Genomic DNA, 13,820 nt, shown 5'->3' on the forward strand with positions numbered 1-13,820 from the left:
CATGTAAATAGCACTTTTCAGTAGTGCTGAAAGCATGCCATTCCATAAGGGCAGCATTTATTTATCAGCAGGGTAGCCTTGTGGTTAGAGCGTTGGACTAGTAATTGGAAGGCTGCAAGTTCAAACCCCCGAGCTGACAAGGTACAAATCTGTCGTTCTGCCCCTGAACTAGGCCGTCATTGTAAATAGGAATTTGTTCTTAACTGACTTGCCTAGTAAAATAAAGGTTTTGGGTTTTTGCTCAGGTAAATCAATTTGGCTAATCTATACTTCCATTATTTATATAAATCCTATTCTGGAAGATCAAGGGGTATAACATTTTTCGGAATGACTGGAATTCTAATATACTTTGGTTTTTAATGTAAAGATATAATTTAATTGTATTATTATATGTATTAGAAAGCAATGGGTTAGAATAAGACTACATTACCAACCCATAAAGTAAAATGTTACATCTATATACGGCCTGCTATGTAAACTTTAACATTGATTTATCCTGCAATGATGTTGTTCAATTGGAAACATACATTTTTGTCTTCTTCTAATGCCTCTTGAGGAAGGAAGTAATCTAAAAGTAACTGGATGTAATCTGATTACATTACTGAGTTTGGGTAATCCAAAAAATTACATTACTGATTACTATTTTGGACAAGTAGCTAGTAACAGATTATATTTAGAAAGTAACCTACCCAAAGTAACCTACCCAATATATATATATATTGATAATTGCAGAAAGTGCCTAATGTGTAGGGTATATGGAAGGCTTGTTTCCAAATATTTTTATCAGTGTTGCTGCTGCTAAAATTCCAGGCCAAGACAACTGGAGATGGGGAAAGAAATATCAATTACCAAAAATATGTAAAGGCCAAATAATTATTCATGGGGAGGGGTTCGGTGAGTGATATACTAATACATTGCAATGATATCGTATTCTCAATTGAATAACCCAAGTGTCTCTGACAAAAACTGTCCTCCCACAAAACGTTCTGTCCGTGAAATCGAACAATAATTAAACTTTATCTAACTTTTCTCGAAACCCAACTGTTGGATTGAGTTAGCCCGGCCCATCTGGAGCAGCAAATGGCCCAACTCACCAGGGAGCAGGGAGGAGGTGAGGGGGTGAGAGTAGAGGGGGAGAGAAAGAGGGGATCGGATTGAAAACAGATCAGCCTGAAGATCTCACCACCGCATGTCTAGAACAACTGTCGATTAAAATCGAGTCTTCCAGCGAAAACACGCAATGCGCTTTCATATGAAAAAACGCAAAAGGGAGTGAGAAATTTACTGCTTGAAGATGATGGATTGTAAAAGTTAGATGCGAGTATAAATGCGCCCCTCCGAATTAAATGAGTTATCTGAGGAATGCAGTGCCGGTAATTTCGAGTAGAATTTCTAACTTTTCTTGAAGTGCACCTCAATGGACTTTTTTCAAAGGGACATATCCTGTCCAAGCGGTTTTGATTGAAAAAGTAGAGTTTCAGTACTATAGTTCCCGGATTCTTTGCGGAGAATCATCGGACAAAGTGAACAAGAGTACGGGGTCTAAATAAATAATTCAAGGTAAGAAAAGTTTTTGTTGTGGTGTAGCCTAGATGACAGCTTTTACAACCGCAAATTTATTTGGATACATTTTACAATTCCAATTGTTCTTATTTTCTTATTTGACAACTCTTGATGTTGAATGTAATATGTGTTTAAACTTAAACCACTATCCCGCAGTCACAGTTTAGTATTGCGTGTCAAGGACAGAAGGGGTTTGGGGTAACTCCACATCTCATTTACTTTGAAATTATTTTACATAGGAATCTAAATAATTCTGTCCTGCAACTTGATCCAAATGTGGAGAGATGTGATCAGAAAGCTGCAGCGCCAGTCCTACTGACTTCATAAATGCCTCAGAGTAGTAGAGCTATTGTGATCACTTACCATCTTTATCTATGATCCCAAAAGTTTGTTCAAAGTTCAGTGTAAACAATAACTTTTATTTTGCAATACATTTTGTGCATATTTTTTATGGTTGAGATTGAAGGACTCATTTTGAGAGGCTATAACCTCTGGAAGGTTTGTGTTTTCAAATATTGTTGTATTGTCAATCATATTTTTTTGTGCATTCTGATAGACAAATATTGCATAGACTACATGCCAACTCAAAGTAGTGGATACAAGTTGATAGTGTCGAAGAAAGTGATAGGTAGGTGCTCAGGAGTGCTCTCACTTCACTCTGTGTACAGACTATTTCAAGATCCCTCTCATTTAAACACTTGCAAATAAAGATTTAAAAAAAGAAATGCTTCAAGTGCTTGGCATGCTGTATAATTAAGGCCACCTTCTTGGATGTCCCTGGTCAGTAGGAGTTGTGTAGCTTACTTATTGTTGAAAGATTCTCAGTTAGCTTGTTTGCACTGTAGCCTGAGTAATCAACAAACACTTGATGCTTTTGTGCTGGGTAAAAACACCTATATTTGCGCTTGGCTTTTACCCATCTAGAGTGTGTGCTAATAATCCCTAGGCTCACGCCTGAACTAATAATATGAGCACCATTTTCTTCCTTGCTTTGGTCTCAGATCAGTTATAGAACTGGTTTTAGGGTTGTGTGTCATTTCATAGGATAGATTCCTTAATCAGTGACTTTCATCAACTCAATGTTAAATGTGATGAAAGTCATGTGAAAGTTATTTTATGTTAAAACTGCAGGGTTTTACAATGAAGTGAAAAGAAAACAGTGAAATTACAGAAATGATTAAGAGTAAGGAAAAAGTAGGAGAGAACCAATGTTTCAGGAAAAATCTGACTTTTTCCAAAAGCATTTTTGGTGGTGTGTATTTCTACGTTGCGCATGGTGTGTGTCTCTGTGCATGGTGTGTGTGTGTCTGTGCATGGTGTGTATCTCTGTGCATGGTGTGTATCTCTGTGCATGGTGTGTATCTCTGTGCATGCACCGTGAGTGTGTTTTTAATTTAATATGATGATGCCCATGCAGTTGGAGGGATCATTAGCATAAGAAAAAAGGTTTAGTGCATTTGCCATTGTGCTGAATGAAGAGTTCCAGCAGTCAGACCCAGGGAGAGTGAAAGGATGTAAAGAAATGATGGGGCTATTCAGCTTATTCAGACCCTGCCTGGGGCTCCCTTCTCTGGGCTCTGAAACCCATGGTGGCGATGTCACTTTCATCTCCCGAGCCAGATCCAGCCTCTCTCTTTTCTGTTTCCCCGTACCCCGTTTCCCCCCCGTTTCTCTCTTTCACACGTCTCTCCACAGCTAGACCCACTTTATTGATCTTCTCCTTTTCTTCTCTGGAAGTCTGCGTAAAATGTAATGAACCGAATACTGGAAAGGATGGGAGGGGAGGCTTTTTTGAAAGACAAATACCGATGAAGTCTAGCGTGCAGAAGGGAGAAGAGGAAAATAACAACCCCCCTCTGGGGAGATCTCAAAAGTTTAGAAAATAACAGGGTCTTCTTCTTTCTCCCTCACTCTCTCACCTCAGTGAGCTAAGACACTGTACTGTACTAATAAAGCCATTTCATTTACCGCTGCATGGTATTCCTAGATTGCAGTCCCTCTTAAACTTAAAGGGATTCTCTGGTGCTTTTGTATACTTTTTAGCCAGTTTCTGAAAATAGCACTCACCAGCCAAAAGTGGTCCCTGAAAACTGTGTACTATGTCACACACTGTATGTTCATATATGCACACCACATCATTTCTCTCTGTCTGTCTGTTGTTACAAATACATTTTTACAAGCATTGGATTTTATATACACATTTGCATTGATTACATAAAAAATAAATTTTACGTCCGGTACAGATTATATATATTATTTTCAGTGATAACTATTACAGATTAATAACTAATACAGATTAAATCGCCATGTTAATGTCCAAAAGTGGAAGGCTCTCTTTCTATTTCCCCTGAAAACCGGAACATCCAGTTTTTGGGTGCCCAGCAGATGCTAGCTGTCACTCATATAGCAAGGGGCTGAAGCTCATTGGTTGAACTCGAATTGCGCCCCACGTGAGGGAAAATGGCACAGCATAGGTTTCAGAAAAACAATTGCTTTCAAACTAGGGATTTTGTGCTAATTGAGGTAAATCTGCACATAGATTATACATGTATGAACTACACATTGACACATCCAGCCCAAAGCGGGAGGTAAAACATCTATTTAGTAGTCGCCAACGTACCAGAGCATGTCTTTAACTGCTCTGTTATCTAGAGAAAGGTCAGTATTTCAGTTATTAAGTTTAGAAAATGGTTGTGCTTACAAAATAATTGTTGTTGTGGTTCTAAGAGAACTACAGCTGGTTCATCTCTCCATAGATTACATTTTTTTCCAGAAGGCTGATTTCCCACAATTATGTGCTTGTTTTGATTGTCAAAATACATGATTATATTAGGCCATGATGATTTTAAACCACACAGTTTAGATACACAGTGAAAACGTTGATGGTTGAATTTAATCAAAAGTGCCCTACAGTGCATTTAAAATGTATTTTCATCTTTCCATTATTGTTAAGGAAAATGAACATGCCAACTTCCCAACTTGTTAGGCCTGCTGTATGTTTTGGAACACGTTATTGAGGTCAACACTATTTCCCTTTTATCTACATGAAGTATATCCCTGACATTTTGTACAACGAGTGGTTGCTATGGAGTGAAATTAGCTTTATCATTCAAGACTTATCAGAGACACCACTTTGAGCCTGTGGGACTATACTGGGTGTCTAGCAGGATCTTGCAGCCTTCCTTCAGCCCAGCCCGTGGGGAGCTGTGGAGGGTGGCTGAAGTACACTCATGTATGGAGCTCAATTGGTGGGAATTTAATGGCCATTTAGGGAGCTGTAAAAAGACAGCTATGTGATGAGTTAGTCTAGTCGGCCGCGCCTTGCTCTTCTTACAACGAGCCTGTACTTGAGATGGGGGGGCAAAGTGGGAAGTGGGGAGAAACACAGAGACGACTAAAGTGCCAGCAGCCGGCAGAGTAGCTACATTCATTTATTTTCAGGGTCCCTGTTTGAGTTCCTCTCTGCGTTGGCTTGGATGGCAAGAGGACACAATCAAGGCTTTTTAGTGGCTGTTGTCCCACACCCTCGAGGCATCCGGCTCATTCTCTCTCAAGTGTCTGGGGTTAAATAGGATCACATGATATCCGGTCTGTGAGAGAGAGTGCAGTTCAGCCCTCCCTGACTGGCCTTGTCCCCTCATCCCCCTCTACATCTCCTACAGGGTTGGCTAGGAGTGAGCACTGAGATCCGACCTCGTCCCCTTCTCCATCTCATAGTGCCAGCCATGAATGAGACACACAGTCACATGGAAAGTGAGGTCTCATTGGGTTGAGAGAATTGACTTCTGTTGTCAATAGAAAATGGGAAACCGGTATGGCCTAGTTCTTTGTAAAAGCCATATGTCATTGTAGAAGTAAAGGAGCGAGCCCGATGTGGTTTTAACTAGCCATTTAAGTACTGTAAGGTAAAATCACTGACAACCTCCTTCCATCGCGATTGATGTCATCAATCATGGGAGGCGGCAGGCACAGCGAGTCCCCCTCATCAAAAGGCAAGAAGCTAGGCTACAATTATGAAGGACCTAGTTTCTCTCGAGGAAACACTATTTCCAGGTTTCTGTTAGTCACGCAACAAGGCCTAATGATCTATTTCCTCTAGACCTACCCATTTATTTCACCAAATTGTCCCAGTCAATCACAATGACAGGCACTAAAGTGGGGATATTTGGGGGGCTTTTGGACTTTAAGTGAGTGTCCAGAATGCCCCCCTATTCCCTTTATAGTGCATTAGTTGTGAGAAGAGTCCGGGTTAAAATAAGTGCACTACATAGGGAATAGTGTGCCACTTTGGGGCCTCTGGACTCCATGACTCTGTAGTCTCAGCCTACCTTTACATGTCCAAGCTGTTCTCTGAGGGAGGATGGAATGAAACTTCAACAGATTAAACAATGTATACTATTTACACTGTGTTATATATGTGTCAACACCAGAACATCTTAACAGCCCCCTGCCAGAGTTCTCCAAACACAGGCTTTTAGCAATGATTCTGCAGGTCAAAGGAAGTTGTCCAGTTTGTGGAGGGGATGACACAACATTTATTTAATTACTTCACCCTAAAATAAACCATTGGGTTTAAGCTGCAGAGCTATGCACTAGCACAGCAAAAACCACAACTGGACAGGCCCACTTTGCTCAACCCGCTGCATGGCTTTAAAATAATGACTGGTTGCATTAGTAGTACATCCACCAATACACTACTAGTCAAGCTTTTCTGGTGCACTGGCACTGTGCCTGTGCCTGGTTCTTCTTAGTTCTTGGAGAGACCTGAGCTCATCATGGCTCATCTGAGGGCGTTGCCTTGATCCTGCTGCTAATTACCTCCTATAGTGGGTTAGCTAGAGTAAAACTTGATCTCCTGTTACATCAGGGAAACCTTCTTCCACTGTAGCTGGCAGCAGCCCAGGCGGAGTAGCATTATTAACACCACTGTGTCTTCTCCTATCTTCCTCTCCATTGCCAATGAATGAACAGATTCATTGTGTTGGTTGTCCTTAAGACTGACATGGACTCCCAGACAATGCAGCATTGTCTTGAATGTTTGCTGTCGGCTTTAATCTGATGCAGCAAGAGGCACTGGCAGCACACGCAGCACATTCAACAGTGTGTGTGTGTGCTGTGCATGCATGCTCTGTTTGTGCTTCCAACATTGGGGTTTTGAGAAAGGCGAGAAGAGTCAGTTGTAAGTTGTGATTTATCCGAAGGCCTCCCATAGCTACAAAGCAAAGTTGACTTGTTGACTTGCCCATAGGGGCTGGGCGGTTGGCTGGCTAAGCTCTTCTTATTACGTTTCATATAATGAGAAATATTAACTCCTTGACTCTCAGCCAGGCCACAGACTCCTCTGTAATAGACTGGGAGACGGACTAAAAGCATTGAAAGCATTGAGCTGCTTGCTAAGAAACCATGTGGTAGTCTTTAGCAATCTCTCCCCTTCTTCTACGCCTCCTCCCTCACAAACTCCCAAACACATGTCCACTTGCTGTCTGCTTGCCGCCATTGCATCGGCCTCTCTCTGACTCAGAACAAAACTGGTTCTGGGTTCAATCCAGGTTGAGGTTACTCGTCTTGGAATCCTCTCATTACAGAGAGAGAACAGGATGGGATGATGATTGTATGTGTACATGCTGCCTTTGTCTTCGTTTTCTCTTTGAATGTAACTGGAAACATATAAGACTGTCAAATACAATGCCGTTTCACGATGTGTGCTGGTCAGGGTTGCATCAGCAGGCAGTTATGGCATAAAAGTCTTGAGGTTCTGCTCGCCTGAGTTAAAATAACTTATGATAAGCTGTAGACCGCACTCATAGGGCTGTATAGGGCCATAAGCAAACAAGAAAATGCTCACCCAGAGGCAGTGCTCCTGGTGGCTTTTAATGCAGGAAAACAGAAATCCGTTTTACCTCATTTCTACCAGCATGTCCCCTGTGCAACTAGAGGCAAACATTTCTCTAGATCTCCTTTACTCCACACACAGAGACACATACAAAGCTCTCCTTCGCGCTCCATTTGACAAATCTGACCATAACTCTGTCCTTCTGATTCCTGCTTACAAGCAAAAACTCAAACAGGAAGTACCAGTGACACGCTCAATACGGAAGTGCTCCAATGAAGCGGACGCTAAGCTACTGGACTGTTTCTCTGGCACAGACTGGAATAGGTTCTGAGATTCATCCGATAGCATTGAAGAGTTTACCACATCGGTCACCGGCTTCCTTAATAAGTGCACCAATGACATCATCCCCACAGTAACCGTACGTACATATCCCAACCAGAATTACAGGCAACATCCACAATGAGCTAAAGGCTAAAGCTGCCACTTTCAATGAACGAGACACTAACACAGACGCTTAGAAGAAATCCAGACAAACCATCAAACAAGCAATGCATCAATACAGGACTAAGATTGAATCCTACTACACCGGTTCTGATGCTCGTTGCATGTGTCAGGGCTTGAAAACTATCACATATTAAAAAGGGAAACCAAGCCAGGAGCTGCCCAGTGCCATGAGCCTACCAGATGAGCTAAATGCGTTCTATGCTTGCTTCGAGGCAAGAAACAATGAACCATGCGTGAGAGCATCAGCTGTTCCGGACAACTGTGTGATCACACTCTCTGTACCCTATGTGAATAGGACCTTGAAACAGAATAACATTAACAAGGCCACAGGGACCAATGGCTTACCAGGATGAATGCGCTGACCAGTTGGCAAGTGTCTTCACTGACATTTTCAACCTCTCCCTGACCCAGTCTGTAATACCTATATGTTTTAAACAGACCACCATAGTCCCTGTGCCCAAGAATGCCAAGGTAATGTGTCTAAATGACTATCGCCTCTTAGCACTCGCATCATGAAATGCTTTGTCAGGCTGTTCATGGCTCACATCAACACCATCATCCCAGACACCCTGGACCCTCTCCAACTCCACAGATGACGCAATCTCTATTGCAACCCACATTGCCTTTTCCCACTTGGACAAAAGGAACAAATACGTGAGAAAGCTATTAATTGACTACAGCTCAGTGTTCAACACCATAGTGCCCTTGAAGCTCCCTGGGACTGAACACCTCCCTCTGCAACTGGATCCTGGATTCCTGACGGCTGCCCCCAGGTGGTGAGGGTAGGCAACAACACATCTGCCGCACTGACCCTGAACACATGGGCCCCTCGGGGGTGCGTGTTTACTCCCCTTCTGTATGACTGTGTGGCCGCGGACGATTCCAACACCAGCATTAAGTCTGCCGACAACACCGGTGGTAGGCCTGATCACCGATGATGATGAGACAGCCTAAAGGGAGGAGGTCAGAGACACTGCCAGGACAACAACCTGTCCTTCAACGTCAGTAATACAAAGGAGCCGATCGTGGATTACAGGAAATGGAGGGCTGAGCACACCCCCATTCACATCGATGGGGCTGTATTGGAGAAGGTCCAGAGTTTCAAGTTCCTCGTGTCAACATCACTAAGGACCTCTCATGGTCCAAACACACCAACACAGTTGTGAAGAGAGCATGACAGCGCCTCTTCCTCCTCAGGAGGCTGAAAAGATTTGGCATTGGCCCTCAAATCCTCAAAGTTCTACAGCTGTAACACTTGAGAGCATCTTGACTGGCTGCATCAGCGCTTGGTATGGCAACTGCTTGGCATCGGACCACAAGGCGCTACAACGGGTAGTGCGTATGGCCCAGTACTTCCGAGCTCTCTGCCATCCAGGAACTCTATACCAGGCGGTGTCAGAGGAAGGCCCAAACAATTGTCAAAGACTACAGCCACCCAAGCTACAGACTGATCTCTCTGCTACCGCACAGCAAGTGGTACCAATGTACCAAGTCTGGAACCAACAGGCCATAAGACTTCCCCAAGCCATAAGACTTCCCCAAGCCATAAGACTTCCTTCCCCAAGCCATAAGACTTCCCCAAGCCATAAGACTTCCCCAAGCCATAAGACTTCCCCAAGCCATAAGACTTCCCCAAGCCATAAGACTTCCCCAAGACATAAGACTTCCCCAAGACATAAGACTTCTAACAAGACTGCTAAATAGCAAATCAAATGGCTACCCGGACTACTGCATTGACCCATTTTTGCACTAACTCACAAACTTTTTTGCACATATGATTCTGCTACTGTCTATCTATCCTGTTGCTTCGTCACTTTACCTATATGTACAGTACAAAGCTACCTCATTTACCTCATACCCCTGCACATCGACTCGGTACTGGTACTCCCTGTATGTAGCCATGTTATTATTTACTTGTTATTTCTATTTGTTATTCACTGTTTCACTATTAAAATAAAAAATAAAAGAACCATGTCATGTTTAACTCTGAATGACTGGAAAAGGACCCGTAAGTAATCATTTCACTGTGTCTACACCTGTTGCCGTCAAAGCCTGTGACAAAAAGAGGTGATTGGTCTGTCCTTTTCTACACATAGCTCTCCTTTGTCAGTATGGAGAAGTGTGGAAGTTCCTTAAATTGCAGAGATTGTAAAATGTAATAAAGTCACTTGCGGTGTTAGACTGCCTACTACTGCCATCTCGTGTGGGTGGCTGATCTTTATACCTCAAAGTCGTGAGGTTCTGACAACTGCAAAAAGTAAAGTAATCTCTTCTCACTTCTTGGTGTACTTGTTCAGCTGGTGGTACAGAGCTCTGAACCCCCACACACACAGACAACAGCCAGGGCTGTCCCCTTCTTGTCACCAAGGCATCCGATCTGAGAAACAGCTGATACACTGACGACTCACACCACACACACTCACTACATAGATACAGTCTAGTTTCAAAAGCACTTATACTGGAATGATAATCTCTTGTAATAACAATGTGGACGTCACCATTAGATAGACAAACTTAGAACGACAAATGGCAACTTTAGATTTTTGCCAACTTTGATTCAAAGGGATGCACACATGCTACACACCTTACCACCCACACCACTCACCATGGTCTAAGGGGCCTAGTGAGGGTATTGACAGCTGTAACTGTTGAGAGTCAGTGCTAACAACACATTTAGGAGAAATGACCAGGCCCCAAATGTTACTGGGAGAAAGTAGACAACTCTGCAATGTGGCACCAACGACAGCTGATCTGAGCTGGGGGTTTCGCCCATATAATTATATGAGCATTTTTGGTTTGTCCTCTGGAAGGGAAGACAAGGGGATCTCCTGTCCTGAGCAGATGACCACTTCATTGACCATACATGACACAACTTGATAAAGTGCCCAAATGTGCTTGTTTCTGCATGGCCAGAGCATTACATAACAAAAAACCTCCCCAACACACAAACCCCTCTGTAATTACATAGAGATACATTGAAATGATCACTGTTAGCGAACATCAAGCAGAAGTTAAATAACCAACAGTTAGGAAATTCCTTGGGTGATTGTGTGTAGGCTGTGTGTGAGTCTCCACATCTGTTTTCTATTGGTCAGGAGACAAAGAGATTAACCACAGGATATTACATTTACTAGCAGGGAGTGGTGGTGAGGAGGGTGGGTAACAGGGAACAGCTCATCCACATGACTTCTTTCTGTGTAGATCTTTTCATTATGGGGCTGACTGGAGAAACATGGCCTCTGAGGGACTGACTGATTGCTTCCCAGTTACTAAGGACAGGACACAGGATCTAGTGGACCCCAGTCATGGACTGTATGTGTGTACAACATTTGTTTTCTAATAGGTAAAATCCAAAATAGCATCATATTTCTTATGTAGTACACTACATTTGACTTAGCTCTGGATAAAAGTAGTGCACTTATCATGAATAGGGTATATAGTCAACTGCAGGTTCTTTCAGGCTTCCTATGTGAACATGTTACGGCAGTAATAGTAGTATTTTCCTAGCCTGGGAATCCACACTGAATCCATATCACCTTTCACTGTTTCTCTTCAACTGTCAGTCTGGCCTTCCTCAAGCATTTGTGCTCAAATATCTTAATCTACTGTTGGTTCACTCAATCTTCCTTTGTGAAAATGTTATGGTAATAGTTTCCTTTCTCGGTTCATTGACCAGGAGGATGCCTATCTATATGACATATCACACAACAGATATTCCTTCCTGGATCTGAGTCAGGCACATGACTAATGAAGGCTCCCAGGTCTTTTTTCGTCATATTTAAACATGTGCCCTTTTTAAACCAGGGCTTCAAAGGTTTGCAGGAGTGTATGTTTTTCTGAAGACAGTGATTCACCCATCTAGAATGTGCCTTTGTCTTAACCCCAGCTTGTCTTGTTTAACAGAGACATCTCCGTGTGTCATCAACCTAATAGGTCTAATGTGAAACATGGCTCCTGGAAAGGCTTGGAACGTAGACTAAATCAACTCCCATTTTGAAACTAAACAGAATGGTTGGAGATGTTGCTTTTTGTTTGAATTCAAATAAATCAAATCGCATGTTATAGTAAGACAACACACTTATTTTTGTACAATATATGAGAGAGAGAAAGGGAGAGAAAATGTGCACTACACATGCTATCTTGAGTGAAGAATGAGATGAAAACCACATAAATGATACAGGGGCTCATCATCAGCCAAACCACTGTAGCAGTGGGATTGAATTATTATGATTAAAGAGGTAGATTATATTGAGAATAACTCACTGTGTGAGGCCTCCAGATGACCAAACCACCACATGCAGTGGGATTGAGTTATTACGATTAAAGAGGTTAGTACTGAGAATAACACACTGTGTGAGTGCCTTGACCCCAGATGTTACCCCTGAGAGACAGAGAACAATCTGAGCTGTTTGTCCTGCTGATAGATAAGTACTGTAGTATTGTAAGTACTCTGTGGGTTTTAGTGAGTAATGTCCTGTAACGCCACATGTCCTCAGGGTCCAGAGGGCATGCGGAGTACACTGGGCACAAGTGCAACGTCTAGGTACAACAATAGTAAGTAGGATAGGCCAATTTCATGTTCAACATTGTGTGGGTCTAAAGGGAGATGATACCTAGGCCTAAACCATTATGTTGTTGTGGTAAAATCATTGCTAAGGTTAGCCAGAGTAAATGCACATTTGCGACCTTGGAGGGAAAACTGTTGGTAAGTGAAAAGAGGATTAAATTATAGGTGTTTTGATGGTGCTGTATGTCACAAAGTCAGAAGGAAGTCAGCATCGGTCTGGCCAAGGCAGTTAAGTTAGGTCTGGCCATGCAATGGAAAATAAAACAGCTGTATTTTGTCTGAATTAGCCGGTGGCCTTCCATTTTTTTTGAGGAGGAAATGGGTTGGATTTTGGGTTAGCTGAATGACTATGTTCATTCACTGTATTCTGTTAAGGCCTGGACAGGGGAGAGTTTTTGTATTGGCAGGTTGCCGAGAGAGAGAGAGAGAGAGAGAATCTTACCAGCATCAATATCATGATATAGGAAAAGGAGTGAGGAGTCTGAGAATCTTCAAATAAGAGAGCTGTCTTTGATGTCTGTTTGCATTCCTTTCAGTGTTGGTGAAAGAAGAGATGTTAAACGGAAGTGGAAGAGAGGGAGACACTTGAAATTGAATGAGGCGCTAAGAAAAACACACACCAGGTCTCTGAACAAAAGCAATGGGGAGAGAGAGAGAAAGAGAGGGAGAATAATTGAGAATAAGAGTGTATAGATCAAGGGATCGAGAGACTTAAGGAAGGAAGGGAGAGAGAGTGTGTGTGTGAGAGAGCAGAGAGAGGGTAGTTGTCCACTACATCTCTGTGCTGTTTTAAGGCTTTGTTGTGGTTAAGTGGCACGTCCTGGTGATCCATCTAGCTAAGTAAAGGCTGGCAGTATCAGGCTTAGTCCTAAATTACGTCCTTTTCCTTAAGTAGTGCACTACATAGAGAATAGGGTGCCATTTGGGACATAGTGTTACATAACCACTGTTAAGGAAGGGCAAGGAAGTGTTCATAATGGGGCAGAAGTACAATATCTGGGTCTCCTCTCACTTGTTTGCGGTCCTCATGCTTTTCCCTCAAATGGGCTGTTACACATGCCTTTGTTTCCTGTCGATTGTCTCACTCAGAAACGCTATAATGACAATGTGCATGAAGTAACATGTATACAATTTGTTTATGGCTTTTGAAAAATAAACTTGTGTAATGCAGTATGATAAAAACAGGACTAGAGGACCTTGAGCAGAGGCAGGGAATAACAACACGAAAAGCCTTCTCTCATTGTAGTTAGTGCACAGTACAGTATGGATGGAAGAAGCTGCTTTTTACTATCCCAGGACCCAGCCTTGGCCAGGCGCAGACTCGCTCCCTGAGAGGTGTGGTATTGGGAATGG

The 13,820-nt window shown here is 42.6% G+C and overlaps 1 protein-coding gene across 2 annotated transcripts in view; it reads left to right on the forward strand.

The window, feature by feature from the left end:
* Positions 1–1,103: 1,103 nt before the first annotated feature.
* The window catches only part of gli2a (GLI family zinc finger 2a), a 104,046-nt gene continuing 91,329 nt past the window's right edge, over positions 1,104–13,820 (forward strand). For both annotated transcript variants that reach the window (XM_035749714.2, XM_035749715.2), the window contains exon 1: positions 1,104–1,560. The gene's annotated coding sequence lies outside the window, so the exon portion shown is untranslated. The remainder of the gene's footprint in view (positions 1,561–13,820) is intronic.

This window comes from Oncorhynchus keta, chromosome 34, assembly GCF_023373465.1.
Source record: "Oncorhynchus keta strain PuntledgeMale-10-30-2019 chromosome 34, Oket_V2, whole genome shotgun sequence".
Taxonomy (NCBI): domain Eukaryota; kingdom Metazoa; phylum Chordata; class Actinopteri; order Salmoniformes; family Salmonidae; genus Oncorhynchus; species Oncorhynchus keta.